We start from the raw sequence: 17,787 nt of genomic DNA, 5'->3' as shown, positions 1-17,787 counted from the left end.
ACATGCCCTGCGTTGGGGACCTACGCCCTGCCTTCTCTCTTTGAGGTTTTTCCTCACCCCCGTGCCGTTTTTGTTTCCTCTTCCCTGTGGGTGCCGGATTTCCCCAGACGTGGGGCCCGGACCCATCACCCAGTCTCCTTCTTTCCCTCCGGCTGTATACCCAGACTTTGGGGCAGTGGGGGGAGCAGGGGTCGGCGGTGAGCGGCTCATTGTTTAAGTTCTCGTTGTTCTCCAGGCGAGTGGTTGGGTCATCTGAGGATTTTCCCCCTTTCTAGTGGCAGCAGTTCCTGCTCTAGAAAGGTTCCATGGGTGCAGGCTTGGGAAAATCCCAGAAGGAGGTTTATTATGTTGTGAAGGGTTTGTTGCTTGGGGGTGGTCAGAAGGCCCCCGAGCAGGAGTTAAAATGTTTAGTTAAGTGGGTATTTTCTACGTTCCCCGAGGTCTCCCCAGAACTTGTAAAACAGCCACGGTTTTGGGCAGCCGTTTTGGCAAAATTAGAAGAGGCCATAAATTCCGGGGAGACAAAACTGGCCACCGTGGCGTATTGGGCGCGCAGAGTGTGTGCGACACTCCGCACGTCTGGGGAGCCTAAGAAAAGTCCCCCAGGTTCTGGTTTGTCCCCTCGTTCTCCTCGTTCAATTGCCCTTGCCCCTCAAACCTTTCCCTCGTCCCGTAGGCAGGAGCACTCGAGGGGGATTTTGAAGGCCGACCAGAGGCAGGGGGTCCATCCTGCCCCTGCTCCCCCTCGACCTGCTCGGCCTCCCCCTTCGAGGAGCCCTGGCCAGGCTTTTTCTCTTCCCTTACCCTCTACCCCGGTCCCCAAGTCCCCGGTTTCAAACCCCAAAGTTGTTCGGTTTTGCGAAGACCTTCAAAAGGGCTCTCTTGGAGCCCGAGATGGCGGCGGCCATGCGGCCGTTCCCGCCAGGGCTCTTTCCTCTTCTCCTAACCCTTTCCTCCCTGATGCCAACCCCTTCCTTCCCCTGGACCCAACCTCTTTTTCGGTTGTCCCTCCCTCATATCTTTCCTCTGCCCCTTCCATTTCTCCGCCCTCTGATCCTCCGTCGGCTCCTCTCCAGGTTCCTCCCCCGGTTCAGCCTTCGGTTAACTCCTCCCCTGCTCCACCTTCATACTCTGCTCCGCCTCTGAACTCCATCAAGGAGGCAGTGAGGGGTGGTGTTCCCCATTGCCAGACCCTGCCTCAACCTCCTCCATTTCCGGTTCCCACGCTCCCCCTTCCGGTTCTCACACCTTGTGTTCCAAGGGTGGGGGGGGGGGGTGGATGACAGGAAGCCGGGGCAGGCGCCTTTATTGGAACCCGTTCCGGTTACGTACCACCTCAGAGGGGAGGGGAGCCCTCAGGCCCAGTGGGTGCCTTTAGCACAGGCCCGGTTTAAGGAACTGTGCAAGGCACAGAAGGACTACTCCCGGGGGTCGGAGTACTTCCGGGGTATGCTCCGGAATGCCCTTGCACAGGGAGATCTGGTGCTGGCGGACCTGAGGGCCCTCTTCTCCAGTTTAACAAGACCCATGGAGTTTAGGGTCTGGGTGGGGGAATGGAGGAGGGAGATAGTGGAGGTTCTCCCGCTTCTTTGGGGGAATCCTTCAATGTCTCATGACGCGGACGGTTTGGTAATCTCCCAAGAACATCTTTTGGGTGAGGGACAGTGGGCAGAGGGGGCAGCTCAAGCAAAGGCCTTGTTCCCGCCTCAGCTTGTAGAGACCGCTAAGGCAGCAGAGCGGGCCTTTTATAAGCTAGAGGTGGTGACCTCCCAATGGGAAGACGATGAAGTCCGGCAGGGGCCGCAAGAGCCTTACATGGTCTTTATCGAGCGCCTCTACCGATACGTTGAGGCGCAGGCGACCGGGGACGATGACAGGGAGAAGATGCTCCATAGGATGGCGTAGAGCAACGCCAACCCGGAGTGTCGGAAGGCCATCCGGATTCTCCCTCGAAGTCCCCGGCCCACGGTGGAGGCCATGATAGAGGCCGTGGTAGGCCAGGTCTCCTTAACATCACGGCCTAAAAGAGCTTCAGTGATCTTTGCAGATGGCCCTGAGCCGGACTTCTTTGATATAGAAGCTGCGCCCATTGCCGGACCCCCAACACCCGGGTCCGGCAGAAGATCAACGGCCACCCACCCCTGCCACCTCTGAGGCAAGACAGGGCATTGGATGCCCCACTGCCAGATGCGATTAGATTATTTAGAGTATAGAAGGAGGCGGGAAAGGGAGGAGAGTAAGGGCACAAAAAACTAGGCCCGGAGTGCAGCCCCTCCCTGCGCGAAGACAAAAATGGGGCAGGTAAATTAACAACAAGCGGGGAGGGAGGAGACGAGAGAGAGCCGCCTACATTTGCTTTGCAGGACTTGACTTCTTTATCGGATATGACTACACCAACCTGTGGTACTGTACCTGCGCTTAACACCATGTCCTCTGTTTCCCCCTACAGGCTGCAGCTAACTAGGGACTTTTATCTCCCTAGTAGTGACATCCAGCTGGTGTCTGTCGACCTGCAACACCCGGGTCGCTGGAGGAAACTAGGGCGTTGCAGGTGGACCGTCGTCGGGGACACGAAGCACACACCGCGAGACATTCACATCGTCCCTGGTCTGGTAACTACCAGCCAGGACCGTTTCGCGGTAGGGCTGTACTGTGTCCGACCCCCACTCTTCCTCACTAAGGGACAGATCATTACCCAGGCTATTCCGGTTCCAGATAAAGAGCATTGGAAGAACTCCGTGGAGAGGACATCGCCTCCGACAGTAGCCTGGGCACAGCTGGTGGGGAGGGAGAAGCCCCGCCTGACTTGTCAGCTCTTGTTGGTTGGGGACAAAAAGATCGTGAGGGGTCTTTTGGACACGGGTGTGGATGTGACGATCATTCCCTCTCGGGAGTGGCCGTCACATTGGGACTTGCAAAGCGCTGTGGGCACGATCTCAGGTGTGTGGGGCCTTCAATTGGCCAATCAATCTAAGAGCATTGTGCAATTAAGGGGCCCGACGGGCAATTGGCCTCTATACGCCCATTCGTTTTAGATTACACCGAGCCTCTCTGGGGAAGGGACCTACTAGCCCAGTGGGGAGCCAGAATTGACCTCCCAAAGGCTCCCCAGGTTTTTCGGGCAGTGGCCACTGAGGAGCGCCAGACCTTGAAGCTGAATTGGCTGTCAGATAAACCAGTACAGGTCTTGCAGTGGCCACTCAACAAGCAAAAATTAAAAGCGCTCAATGAGCTCGTTCAGGAGCAGTTACTGAAAGGCAACCTGGTGGAGACAATGTCACCTTGGAACTCCCCAGTGTTTGTCATTAAGAAGCCTAATAAGGACAAGTGGCAGCTCCTGACCGACCTCCGCCAAATTAACGAACAAATAATTGACATGGGTCCTCTTCAGCCAGGGATGCCCTCCCCAGCAATGCTCCCCCAAAATTGGAATTTGGCAGTGTTAGGTATAAAAGATTGTTTTTTCCAGATTCCCCTGCACCCCGACGATGCCCCGCGCTTTGCGTTCACGGTTCCGTCCATCAACCGTGAGTCCCCAGCCAAGCGCTATCATTGGCGGGTGCTTCCGCAGGGCATGAAGAACAGCCATGTTATCTGCCAATGGTATGTCGCTTCGCTGCTGTCACCCATAAGTACAGCCCTCGGGGATGTCGTCATCATCCACCACTACATGGACGACATCCTCGTGTGTGCGCCCGACCACAGTCTGCTTGCCCATGCGCTTGACCTGACAACCAATGCGTTGGTTGCTGCAGGGTTCGAGCTCCAGCAGGACAAAATTCAGCGGATGCCACCTTGGAAATACCTGGGCCTCGAAATCACAAAGCGGACCATTGTTCCGCAGAAATTGGCTATTAGGACAAAAGTCCAGACCCTAGCGGATGTCCATCAACTGTGTGGGTCTTTAAATTGGGTGAGACCCTGGCTGGGCATTTCAACCGAGGACCTAGCTTTCCTTTTCAATTTGTTGAAAGGGGGAGAGGGGCTGAGTTCCCCTAGGGCTCTCACCCCAGAGGCAGAGGAGGCCTTGGAAAAGATACAGAAAGTTATTTTGGCCAGGCAGGCCCACCGTTACCATCCGGGCCTGCCCTTCAAATTTATTATACTGGGAAAATTGCCACACCTCCATGGCATGATACACCAGTGGGACACCAGTGCAAAGGACCAGGGGCTGGGTGACCCCCTCTTAATTATAGAGTGGGTGTTCCTCAGCCATCATCGGTCCAAAAGAATGACACGGCCACAGGAGTTGGTAGCCGAACTGATCCTTAAAGCAAGATCGAGGATCAGGGAGTTGGCGGGGTGTGATTTCACATGCATACATATCCAAATTAAATTGGAATCGGGCCAACTTGAATTAAAGACCTTTGAAGAACTGCTGCAAACCAATGAATACCAGCAGTGTGCACTAGACAGCTACACTGGGCGCATCGCAGTAGATCGGCCGGCCCATAAATTATTCAATTCGGAGTTCAAATTATCGCTGAGAAAAATTCAGAGCAGGGAGCCACTGGATGCCTTGACAGTTTTCACAGACGCGTCTGGAGCATCCCACAAGTCAGTGATGACTTGGAAGGGTCCTCAGACTAAGCAGTGGGAGACTGATGTTGTTGTTGTGGAGGTCTCTCCATAAGTTGCTGAGTTGGACGCAGTCATCAGGGCATTCCAGACATTCCCTGGACCTTTTAATTTGGTTACAGATTCTGCATATGTCGCAGGTGTAGTGTCTCGGGCTGAGTCTGCGGTTCTTCAAGAGGTCACCAACAAAAGATTATTTGATTTGCTTAACAGGCTCGTCGAGCTAGTCTCCCACCGCGAGCACCCTTTTTATGTTATGCATGTGAGATCACATACTGTCCTGGGGTGACGTTATGATGCTTGTATCCCCATTCATCCGTTCTGTGCCTTTAAGACTTGCTCTGAAAAGTGGAAGTTTTGTTTGGATTTCCCTTATCAGGACACAGAGACAAGGCAGTACATAGGGCTGTTTTCACTTCTAGCTCGCAGCTTGCTGCTTTTGCTTGCTTGCTTTTCTGCCCTTTCTTCTGCTCTCGCTTTTGCTTCTGCTTATTAGCTAGTTTAGCTAAACAGTCCAAATTCCTTCCCGGACTGTTTCTCCTCTCCTGTTCCTGTGACCATCTCGAACCTGCTCCGGACTGGGACCCGGGAACACCAAAGGTTTGGCTGCAGCAGCTGGCCAAGCGCCGGAGGGACTGAGAGCAGAGCAACCACCCCCAAAGAGACTTTCTGATTTTGTCATCTTTCTCAGAGTGATGTCAGCTGGTATTGTTCATTTTGTGTGCGGGGGGTGCTGTGCCAGTCAAATAAAAAGGTTCTTTCCACTTCTCTCCGAGGAATTTTTTCCCGAACCGGTTGGGGGGAGGGGCTGTGTGGGTTTTGCTTTCTGGAGGGGCCCTCCTTTGCAGATTCGTTAACAAATTTGCCCTAAACCAGGACAAAATATTGGTGCCAAAACGTGAGGCTTGAGAGAGAGTGGAAAAACTCTGTTTTGACTGCATTTTGGTTGCTATTACTCTGTGTTCGTTTAAATCAGCTAATAGCCATGGTTTTTGAATTGATAATGTCTATTGGGGTGAAGTTTTACATGCATTTCTGGTCCCTAGGGTTTTTTGAGATTTTAATACCTCTCTGGTCCCTAGGTTTATTTTCTTATCCAGAAATAGCTTTAGTATTGCCCCTAATACGTAGTTTTTACATCAGAGGGGCAGTGACCAGAGTAGCTATCCTGCTGGGCTTGGTGGCAATAATGTGCAAGAAGTTTATAAACATGCTAGTGTCTGCTCCAGGTATGAATGGTTCATGGCTATGGTTATGCATCCAGTTTGTTGCAGGAGGAGCAGGAGGGAATGAGGTTTTTCAGCCTCTGCTTTCCTCCTTCTCCTAAGAATCAGTTGCATCACTAGTGAAGGATGTTCAGTTTCCCCTCAATGTTAAAGAGACCATTTTCCTGGTATCCAATCTGATAACCTTCCTCTATACAGCCTGCTGCTTCTCTAGAATGAGGGCTGAGATTTCTAGGCGGGCTGATGAGACCCCTGACTCAGGAGTAGACCCCGGTGTGGAAAATCCTAAGTGGTGTGGGAAATGGGAGGATATGGGCCAAATCCTGAAGGAATTCTCTGACCCTATAGTCTGGGAGTTTCCCCATGAACAAATTCAGAATCCAGCTGAGGTGGGGAAATATCTGAAAGAGAAGTACCAGGATGAGCCTAAGGAGAGGAAGGTCATTGCAGTGAGCTGGGCCCTGGCATATGCTTATCGCACACTGCTAGATACTGTCGGGCAGCAGACAGAGGCAGGGGGGCAGGGAGATAAATCAGCAACTGTCCCGGTGACTCAGGCTGCAGCTAACACTCCAGGCTCGAAGCCAGCATCTAAACCCATGGCTGTTGCTACCAGCACTAGAAGTGGGAAATGCACGGACAAGACCAATCGACCAGGGGATGATGATGATGATGATGATGAAGGAGAAGGAACCTCAATGCCTCCTGACATAAAATCAGGAGTCAAAGCAGCAGGTGCAAGATCAGATGAGTCCTTTTCCCTGAAGGACCTCCGTGGCCTACGGAAGGATTACACTCGAAGGTCTGATGAATCCATAATTAGTTGGCTTGTCCGTCTCTGGGATGCTGCAGACGAGGCTACAATTCTGGATGGCACTGAAGCCAGGCATTTGGGATCCCTGTCACAGGATAGTCATAGACCAAGGAATGATGAGGGGGGCTAACCCTCACAGCCTCTGGGAACGGGTCCTAAGAAGCGTAGCAGAAAGATACCTGTGTGCAGAAGATCTCTATATGCAGCAAACTCAGTGGAAGACAATAGAGCAAGGGATCCAACGCTTGAGAGAAATGGCTGTGGCAGAAATTATCTTCTCAGATGATGGAACAACCAGGAACCCAGACTTAGTACCATGCATGTCTGTGATGTGGCGAAAACTCGTACGACTTGGGCCACACGAATATGCTTCTGCCTTAGCCATCATGAAGAGGGATGAGAGGGATGAGACGGTGCTTGACATGGCAAGGAAGCTCCGAGCATATGCAGATGCTGTACATGGCCCGACACATGCCAGAATCGCAGCGGTAGAAACACGTCTGCAGAACTTAGAGGAAAAGATAGAGGAGAACCATAAGAAGCTTAGAGAGGAGATTAAAGAAGACCTTCTCCAAATTTCAGCAGTACAGATCCGAGGTTCTGGTCTCCAAGGCAGACGTTTCCCAGATGGCGAGATAAGGTACACCCCACGGGCTGAGCTGTGGTTCTACCTGTGTGATTGTGGGGAGAACATGAGAAGGTGGCAGAGGAAACCTACTGCTGTTCTGGCACGACGGGTGCGTGAACTGAAGGAAGCCACCAGGAGGAAAGCAGCTCCAGTTGCCCGTAGCGGACCGGCCAGGTATGATGATGATGACATGTCTGATCCTCTCGAAGGAACATCCAAAACATACGCCCAGGGAAAGAAGGATAACCAGGCTTAGAGGGGCCCTGCCTCTAGCCAGGTAGAGGCCAGGGAAAATCGTGTTTTCTGGTCTGTGTGGATTCGTTGGCCTGGCACATCGGAGCCACAAGAGTACAAAGCTTTGGTCGATACTGGTGCACAATGCACATTAATCCCATCAAGACATGTGGGGACAGAGTCTGTTTCTATTGCTGGTGTGACAGGAGGATCCCAGGATTTCACTTTGGTGGAAGCTGATGTGAGCCTAACGGGAAATGAGTGGAAGAAGCATCCTATTGTGACTGGCCCAGAGGCCCCATGCATTTTGGGCATAGACTACCTTCGGAGTGGGTACTTCAAAGACCCAAAAGGACTCAGGTGGGCATTTGGAATAGCTGCTGTAGAGACAGAGGGCATCCAGCAATTGAACACCTTGCCTGGGTTGTCTGAGAATCCATCTGCAGTAGGATGCCTGACGGGAGAAGAGCAACAAGTGCCAATTGCCACTTCCATAGTGCATCGACGGCAGTATAGGACAGCTCGAGATGCCGTGATCCCCATCCATAAGATGATCCGAGAGCTGGAGAGCCAAGGGGTGGTCAGCAAGACCCACTCACCATTCAACAGCCCCATTTGGCCTGTGCGAAAATCTGAAGGAGAATGGAGATTGACTGTGGACTACCGTGCATTGAATGAAGTGACTCCACCACTGAGTGCTGCCGTGCCAGACATATTAGAGCTCCAGTATGAGCTAGAGTCCAAGGCAGCAAAGTGGTATGCCACTATAGACATTGCCAATGCATTTTTCTCCATTCCTCTGGCAGCAGAATGCAGGCCTCAGTTTGCCTTCACATGGAGGGGAGTGCAGTACACCTGGAACCGACTGCCCCAGGGGTGGAAGCACAGCCCCACCATCTGCCATGGACTGATCCAGACTGCACTAGAAAGGGGAGAGGCTCCGGAACACCTGCAGTATATTTATGACATCATTGTGTGGGGGAACACAGCTGCGGAAGTGTTCGAGAAAGGGAAGGAAATCATCCAGATCCTCCTGGGAGCTGGTTTCGCCATTAAAAAGAGTAAAGTAAAGGGACCAGCTCGTGAGATTCAATTCCTGGGAGTGAAGTGGCAAGATGGACGACGTGAGATTCCTACAGATGTCATCAACAAGATCACAGCAATGTCTCCACCCACAAATAAGAAAGAGACACAAGCTTTCTTGGGTGCAATAGGTTTTTGGAGGATGCATATTCCTGAGTACAGTCAGATCGTGAGCCCTCTTTACCTGGTCACCCGCAAGAAGAACAAGTTCCAGTGGGGCCCTGAGCAGCAACAAGCCTTTGTCCAGATCAAGCAGGAGATTGCCCATGCAGTAGCCCTTGGCCCGGTCAGGACAGGACCAGAGGTAAAGAACATGCTCTACTCTGCAGCCGGGAACCATGGCTTGTCCTGGAGCCTTTGGCAGAAGGTGCCTGAGGAGACTCGGGGTCGACCACTGGGATTTTGGAGTCGAAGCTACAGAGGGTCTGAAGCCAACTATACTCCAACAGAGAAAGAAATCCTGGCTGCCTATGAAGGAGTCCAGGCTGCTTCGGAGGTAATAGGCACTGAAGCACAACTCCTCCTGGCACCCCGACTACCGGTGCTGGGGTGGATGTTCAAAGGCAAAGTTCCTTCCACTCACCATGCCACCAGTGCTACATGGAGCAAGTGGATTGCTCTCATCACTCAGCGCGCCCGTATAGGTAAACGGAATCGCCTCGGGATTTTGGAGGTCATTACAAATTGGCCCGAAGGTGAGAATTTTGGTGTCACAGATGAAGAGGAACAAGAACCAGTGACACGTGCTGAAGAGGCCCCTCCCTATAACCAACTGCCACCAGAGGAAACACGCTACGCTCTTTTCACTGACGGTTCCTGTCGCATCGTAGGGATGAACCGGAAGTGGAAAGCAGCCGTATGGAGCCCCACACGACAGGTTGCACAAGCTACCGAAGGAGAAGGTGGATCAAGCCAACTTGCAGAACTCAAAGCTGTTCAACTGGCCCTGGACATTGCTGAGAGAGAGAAGTGGCCAAAGCTCTACCTCTACACTGATTCATGGATGGTAGCCAATGCTCTGTGGGGATGGCTGGAGAGGTGGAAAAAGGCTAACTGGCAACGTAGAGGGAAACCAATTTGGGCTGCTGATGAGTGGAAAGACATTGCTACCAGGGTAGGGAGGCTACCTGTGAAAGTTCGCCATGTAGATGCCCATTTACCCAAGAGTAGGGCCAATGAGGAGCACCAGAACAATGAGCAGGTAGACCAAGCTGCAAAGATAGGGGTGTCCAAAATAGACCTAGACTGGGAACATAAGGGAGAGTTATTCCTTGCTAGATGGGCCCATGATGCCTCAGGCCACCAGGGCAGAGATGCCACCTATAAATGGGCACGAGACCGAGGGGTGGATCTAACCATGGACAGTATTTCTCAGGTTATCCATGACTGTGAGACGTGTGCTGCCATCAAGCAGGCCAAGCGAGTGAAGCCCCTCTGGTACGGTGGGCGGTGGTCCAAGTACAAGTATGGGGAGGCCTGGCAGATTGACTACATCACACTGCCCCAGACACGCCAGGGCAAGCGCTACGTGCTGACCATGGTGGAAGCCACCACTGGATGGTTGGAAACCTACCCTGTGTCTCATGCCACAGCCCGGAACACCATCCTGGGCCTTGAAAAGCAAGTCCTGTGGAGACATGGCACCCCTGAGAGGATCGAGTCAGACAACGGGACTCATTTCAAGAACAGCCTTATCAACACCTGGGCTAGGGAACATGGCATTGAGTGGGTGTACCATATCCCCTACCATGCACCAGCTGCAGGGAAAGTGGAGAGGTACAATGGACTACTAAAAACCCAGTTGAAAGCTTTGGGTGGGGGATCTTTCAAGAATTGGGAGCAGCATTTAGCAAAGGCCACCTGGTTAGTCAACACCCGAGGTTCCACCAACCGAGCAGGTCCTGCCCAGTCTGAGTCCCTGAATGTAATAGAAGGAGGCAAAGTCCCAGTGGTACATATCAGAGGTTTGTTAGGGAAGACTGTATGGATCAACTCTGCCTCGAGCCGAGACAAACCCATTCGTGGGGTTGTCTTTGCTCAGGGACCAGGTTGCACGTGGTGGATAATGCAAAGAGATGGAACAACACGATGCGTACCTCAGGGAGATCTGATTGTGGGATAGAATGATATGCAATATCACTGTTCATTGGATGTTACTGCCATTGTCTGTACATTAAACCATACAGACATGAGATAGAAGGAAATGTGTAAGAGTCGAAGGTCTGGGCAAGTGGAAGATGGAGAAGGAAATGTGAAAGTGTCGAAGGTCTGAGCAAGTGATAGATGGAGCCTTAAGTGACGAAAGTGAAAAGGGGGGATCCTGCAGCTCTGTAATATAGGGCCTGGATTCAGTGGTCCAGTGTGGGGATATGGTGAAGGCATGATGGGTATTGCTTGTAATTTTGGGGAAACAGATGGAAACTTTGTGTGAATAATGCATGATGTGTTGTAATATGTTGATGATATGGGGATAAGGGGTGGAATGTCCTGGGGTGACGTTATGATGCTTGTATCCCCATTCATCCGTTCTGTGCCTTTAAGACTGGCTCTGAAAAGTGGAAGTTTTGTTTGGGTTTCCCTAATCAGGACACAGAGACAAGGCAGTACATAGGGCTGTTTTCACTTCTACCTCGCAGCTTGCTGCTTTTGCTTGCTTGCTTTTCTGCTCTTGCTTCTGCTCTCGCTTTTGCTTCTGCTTATTAGCTAGTTTAGCTAAACAGTCCAAATTCCTTCCCGGACTGTTTCTCCTCTCCTGTTCCTGTGACCATCTCGAACCTGCTCCGGACTGGGACCCGGGAACACCGAAGGTTTGGCTGCAGCAGCTGGCCCAGCGCCGGAGGGACTGAGAGCAGAGCAACCACCCCGAAAGAGACTTTCTGATTTTGTCATCTTTCTCAGAGTGGTGTCAGCTGGTATTGTTCATTTTGTGTGCGGGGGGTGCTGTGCCAGTCAAATAAACAGGTTCTTTCCACTTCTCTCCGAGGAATTTTTTCCCGAACCGGTTGGGGGGAGGGGCCGTGTGGGTTTTGCTTTCTGGAGGGGCCCTCCTTTGCAGATTCTTTAACAAATTTGCCCTAAACCAGGACACATACTGATCTGCCCAGGTTTATTGCGGAAGGCAACCGGCGTGCCGACTCTCTGGCCGCGGCTGCTGTTACGCAGGCCCCTCTCCCAGACGTGGTCGGCCAGGCTAAGATCAGTCACCAACTTTTCCATCAGAATGCGCCTGGCCTGGTCCGGCAATTCAATCTGACGCAGGATCAGGCCAAGGCGATAGTGGCCACATGTCCCCAATGCCAACATGATCAGATGCCCACCGTGGCCTCGGGGGCCAATCCCCGAGGTTTGGCGAGCTGCGAGGTGTGGCAGATGGACGTGACACATATCCCATCTTTTGGTCGATTGTGTTACGTCCACGTCTCAGTAGATACCTTCTCCGGGGCTATCTGTGCTTCTGCCCACACAGGCGAAAAGGCAACGGATATCCAGAAGCATCTGCTTCAGGCATTCGCTGTCTTGGGCATCCCTAGGGCCCTAAAAACAGATAACGGCCCTGCGTATACCTCCAAGGAGCTGCGGAGCTTCCTGCAGCAATGGGGAATAGTCCATAAGACCGGCATCTCCTATTCCCCAACAGGCCAAGCCATGGTGGAAAGGGCCCACCAGAGCCTTAAGAAGATCCTATCCCGGCAACAACCGGCGATGAAGGTGGAGACCCCCCACGTCCGGCTGTCAAGAGCATTGTACACGCTTACCTTTCTAAATTGCTCTTTTGACAGCCAAAATCCTCCAGTGGTCCGGCACTTCGGCAGTCACCAGCAGCTGCAGCCTAAAGCCAGGCCACCGGTTCTTGTAAAAGATCCGGAGACCTGGCGGACGGAGGGCCCCTTTGACCTGGTGACCTGGGGGAGGGGATATGGCTGCGTGTCCACTCCCTCAGGCCCCAGGTGGATTCCATCAAGGTGGGTCAGGCCCTTCGTCCCGAAACAGAGGACCAAGAAGGAGGCAGTACCACAGGTCCGGCAGGCTTGTTGGCGTCGGCGGAGGAAACCACACCATCAGCCTTGGTCCTTCTCTCCAGATCTCCCCCCGGTTACCGAAGAGCCCTCTCCTCCAGCTTCTCCTCCACCCCTTGACCTCTTATGTCACGTTTCCTCCCATTCACCCGCTGCTCCAGCTCTTACCCCCCGTATGTTTTATTTAAACTGGTTGTTTGGAGAGGAACCATTTTTGTGAATTCGTTATACTTTTACTATCTTCTCTCGTTTCAGTTACATCTCCCCCATGGCCTCCGTTTCAACATCGCTGGCTCCCAACCCTAGCCTGCTAATGGTGATCATGACGACCTGAGGACTCCTTTTGCCATCTTCGGAGCCGTGGGTCGTCCCCCAGCCAAAGATCAACGTCTGGCGTGCCTTGGCTCAGTCTTTAGGACAGGACCACATTTGCCTTGACACTGGCGCAGCAGAGGACCCGATGTCGTCTTGCCTTGTGGGGATCCCTTTCTCTCCAGGCGAGTTCCCATCCGCCTTTCAGTCAGCCCTTTCCCCTATTTTGGCCCGGAGCCTTACCATCCTCCCGAGTTTTGATTCTAGTAATGCTTGGAGCGACGGAGTGTGTAGGCTGGATTCTTTATCCTCTGAGCCCACGGAATTACATCTTCTCGGTTCCGCCAATGCCTCTGTTTGTTTTCAATTTGATTACACCTTTGCCCCTCTAGAGAAGGGCAGTGAGGTGGTCCAGCAAACTAAAAAAGAATATTGAGCAAACCAGTGGTGCAAAGCCGTGCTGAAGATCAGTGGCCCCACCACCACTGGACGGACCCCATATGCCCTTCCCATGGGAGGGTTTTTGATTTGTGGCGACCGGGCGTGGGCAGGCATCCCCTCTGGTCTGATCGGAGGGCCGTGCACTTTTGGCAGACTGACGCTGTTCACCCCCAACATGACCCAAATTGTCAATTGGAAAAAGGCAAATGTCACGTCCGAATTGGCCAGAGCTAAAAGAGATCTCAAGGATCTCACTGAGGACTGTGACCGCAAAATTACCCATTGGTCACACTCAAAATTCGTCGCCTTTACCATCTTGTTGCCTTGGGTATCGGTGGAGAAGGCTCTAGGTGAATTGGGCAGCCTAGAGTGTTGGGTGGCTAAACAAGCAAATTTTGCTTCAGCCGCGCTCTACGACCTCCTCACAGACGAGGAAATAACAAGGAAGGCGACACTCCAAAACAGAGCAGCAATAGATTTTCTATTGCTGCTCCATCATCATCACTGCGAGGAGTTTGAGGGCCTCTGCTGCCTGAACCTGTCCTCTCGAGCTGAGGACGCCAGACACTCCATTAAGAAACTCCAAGACCTTCTACATCAGGTTAAGCAGGAGACATCAGACTGGCTGGGGGACATTTTTAAGGGTTGGGGCCTTAGCGGGTGGGCCAGTTCTATTTTAGAGTCAGCTTGTAAAGTTGTTTTGAGTTTGATCATATTTTCAGTCTTAATCATGTTGACCCGCGGCTTGGTCCAAAGACTGATAGCAAAGGCCACCTCTCCCACTGTAAACCATGCTGCAATTCCGTCGGAAGAGCACTTCAAGCTGGAAGACCTCTCCCCAGAGGCCGAAAAAGCTGTGGACGAGGAAGGGTCAACCGAGCCGCCTCATGAACATCCAGAGACAGACGAACTCCAGCTCGGAGAAGGCGAAGACTGGCAGGACCAGCCGCGGGCCTCAGAATTTTGAGTTTATATGGACATTCTTGTTTATTTTATTTGTTAAGAAACGGGGAGATGTTGTAGTGTGTTTTTAAGTTTCTCAGTTTGCTCCCCCATTTTATGTATGTTCCCCCTTTGTTCTCTATAAATGGTTCCTCCCTTCCCAGTTTTCCCGCCACTATTGCCCTGACAGTTGAGTTACTCTGGTTACCCCTGCCCCCTTTTAGTTGCCAATCTCCTAAGTTACATAATTGCTCCTCCCTTATCCCACCATATAAGTAAAGTTTTCCTCCTCCCTGGGCCCAGTCAATCACCTCCCACTCCTCCCAGGTTTCGAGAACCTTCTTCTCCTTGGGGGTTGTAGTTGGCTGGTGTCCTGGGGCCCCTCCTCTACTTCATTTTTAGTGGATATGTTCTTATGTCAGTCTTGTTATGTACCTTCCCACTTATTCCCCGATTGGTTAGTTGGGCTTCCCTCCCTTCTCCACCCCTTCCCTTTAAAACTCTGTCTCTCCCCGTGTTCGGCGCCATTTGCTGTGGGTATGTCCATCTGTTGGTTGCCCTTTGCTGCCTGGGGGCTCGTCAATAATCTGACGTTTCACCCCCAGAGTGTGGTCACCTCCTCACTCGTCCCGTCCTGCGCAAACCCAAGTCCGCAATCCAGCCCCGCCCGAGGCCACGACGCTAAGGGGGGGCTGGCTTCTGATGCGTAGGGGCGTCGGCCTTCTTACCCCTTCTGCTAGCCGGATTAAGGGCCGCGCACGCCCTCGCGCAAAAGACGACGGTACGATTCTCTCCGGAGGTAATAGCCGCTCCCGGGCGTCTTTCAGCAGAAGCCGCGCTGCGGAGAGCACTGCGACCGGCACAATCGTCTTTGCGTGAAGAAGCCGCTTCTTCGCCTCCGGGAGCCGGAGAGGGCGGCAGCGTCGGAAATGTGAAGAAGGAAGCTGCACAACACTGGGATTGTGAGCGCAGCTTGCCGACTGATAGAAAATAGTACCTTCGAACTCTCCTTCCTTTTCCAAACACATGAGCATTCGATTGGGAGCTGTTTTGGGCAACTCTCTTCGTCTTCTTGCAAAACACTCGGCAGACCTCTGGGCAACTTCTAGAACACGATGGGAGATGTTTTCTCTGCTGGCACAGTTTCTTCTTGCCAGACATAGTGGAAAAGCTTTTGGCTAAGATGTAGACGACAAGAGACGCAAAAGACGAAGGCACGATGCTCTCCGGAGCTAAAAGCCGCTCCCGGGCGGCTTTCGGCAGAAGCCGCGCTAAGGCGAGCACTGTGACCGCCACAATCGTCTTTGCACGAAGAAGCCGCTTCTTCGCCTCCGGGAGCCGGAGAGAGCGGCAGCTTCGGAAAGGTTAAGAAGGAAGCTGCACAACACTGGGATTGTGTGGGCAGCTTGCCAACTGATAGAATACAGTTCCTTACACCTCTTCTGCCTTTTCCAAACACATTAGCATTCGATTGGAAGCTTTTTTGGACACCATTCTCATTCTTTTGGAAAACACTTGGCAGACCTCCCTGCCACTTCTAGAACACGATGGGAGATGTTTTCTGTGCTGGCACTGTTTCTCCTTGCCAGACATAGTGGAAAAGCTTTTGGCTAAGAGTTAGTCGACAAGAGACGCTAAAGACGAAGGTACGATGCTCTCCGGAGCTAAGAGCCGCTCCCAGGCGTCTTTCGGCAGAAGCTGCGCTCCGGAGAGCAATGTGACCACCACAATCGTCTTTGCGGGAAGAAGCCGCTTCTTCGCCTCCGGGAGCCGGAGAGAGCGGCAGCTTCGGAAAGGTGAAGAAGGTAGCTGCACAACACTGGGATTGTGTGCGCAGCTTGCCAACTGATAGAAAACAGTACCTTAGCACTCCCTGGGCCATTCAAATCAATGAGCATTCGATGGGAAGCTGTTTCAGGCAACTCTGTTCGTCTTCTTGCAAAACACTCAGCAGACGTCCGTGCGACATCTAGAACACGATGGGAGATGTTTTCTGTGCTGGCACATTTTCTCCTTGCCAGACATAGTGGAAAAGCTTTTGGCTAAGATGTAGACGACAAGAGACGCTAAATACGAAGGAACGACGCTCTCCGGAGCAATGAGTCACTCCCGGGCGTCTTTCGGCAGAAGTCGCGCTAAGGCGAGCGCTGTGACCAGCACAATCGTCTTTGCGCGAATCAGCCGCTTCTTCGCCTCCGGGAGCCGGAGCGAGCGGCAGCTTCGGAAAGGTCAAGAAGGAAGCTGCACAGCACTGGGATTGTGCGCGCAGCTTCCCAACTGATAGAAAACAGTACCTTACCACTTTCCTGCCTTTTCTAAACACATGCGCATTCTATGGGAAGCTGTTTTAGGTAACTCTCTTCGTCTTCTTGCAAAACACTCGGCAGACATCCGAGAAATTTCTAGAACACGATGGGAAATGTTTTCTGTGCTGGCACATTTTCTCCTTGCCAGACATAGAGGAAAAGCGTTTGACTAAGATGTAGACGACAAGAGACACTAAAGACGAAGGTAAGATGCTCTCCGGAGCTAAGAGCCGCTCCCGGGCGTCTTTCGGCAGAAGCCGCGCTGCGGAGAGCACTGTGACCGCCACAATCGTCTTTGCACGACGAAGCCGCTTCTTCGCCTCTGGGAGCCGTAGGGAGCGGCAGCTTCGGAAAGGTGATGAAGAAAGCTGCACAACTCTGGGATTTTGTGCGCAGCTTGCCAACTGATAGAAAGCATTATTTAGCCATCTCCTGACTATTCCAGTCACATGAGCATTCGATTGGAAGCTGTTTCGGGTGACTCTCTTCATCTTCTTGCAAAACACTCAGCAGACCTCCGAGCAACTTCTAGAACATGATGGGAGATGTTTTCTGTGCTGGCACAGTTTCTCCTTGCCAGACATAGTGGAAAAGCTTTTGGCTAAGATGTAGTCGACAAGAGACGCTAAAGACTATTGGAATAAGAATCCCAATATTATCAGTTAGATGGTGCCTGTGCCAGTCTGACCCTCGCTGCTGGGACAAAGGCAGCAACTGTGGTGTAAATCACCCCAGAGATACCTTGGCTTCTGGAGATTGCAGCTGGGCACTGAGCAAGTCCAGGCTTGTCAGGAACTCCGTTTACCTCAGGAGAAAGAGCTTCTGGCGATGGTGAAGAGAAAAAGGAGAGGATTCCGCTGGCAGGTTTAATGTCCAGAAGTTTATTCCATGGTTACAGAGGTCTGGACGGGAGCAGCTGCTCCAGCAGAATAACGAGCACATGGCCTGATCACTTTTTTAAGCTCCTGGGCCAGGGGGAGGGGGGGGGACAGGTGAACACCAACCAGGTTAAAGGGGCGGGGTCTCAAGGGACGAGGGACACCTAAACATAGGCCAATGACCCCTGGGCATAGGGGAATCTTTTGAACTTGACCAATCACAGGATGCCTTGCTGGAATGTTAAGCCTGATTGACACAACAAACTAAGCAAGGGGGCGAGGGGGAAGGGAGAGGCATATAGGCACACCTGGGAAAGGGACCCAGAAGC

This window comes from Melozone crissalis, unplaced genomic scaffold (assembly GCF_028551555.1).
Source record: "Melozone crissalis strain CALT ecotype California unplaced genomic scaffold, PUWL_Pcris_2 ptg000105l_1, whole genome shotgun sequence".
In the NCBI taxonomy this organism is placed as follows: domain Eukaryota; kingdom Metazoa; phylum Chordata; class Aves; order Passeriformes; family Passerellidae; genus Melozone; species Melozone crissalis.
This window is presented reverse-complemented; position numbering follows the sequence as displayed.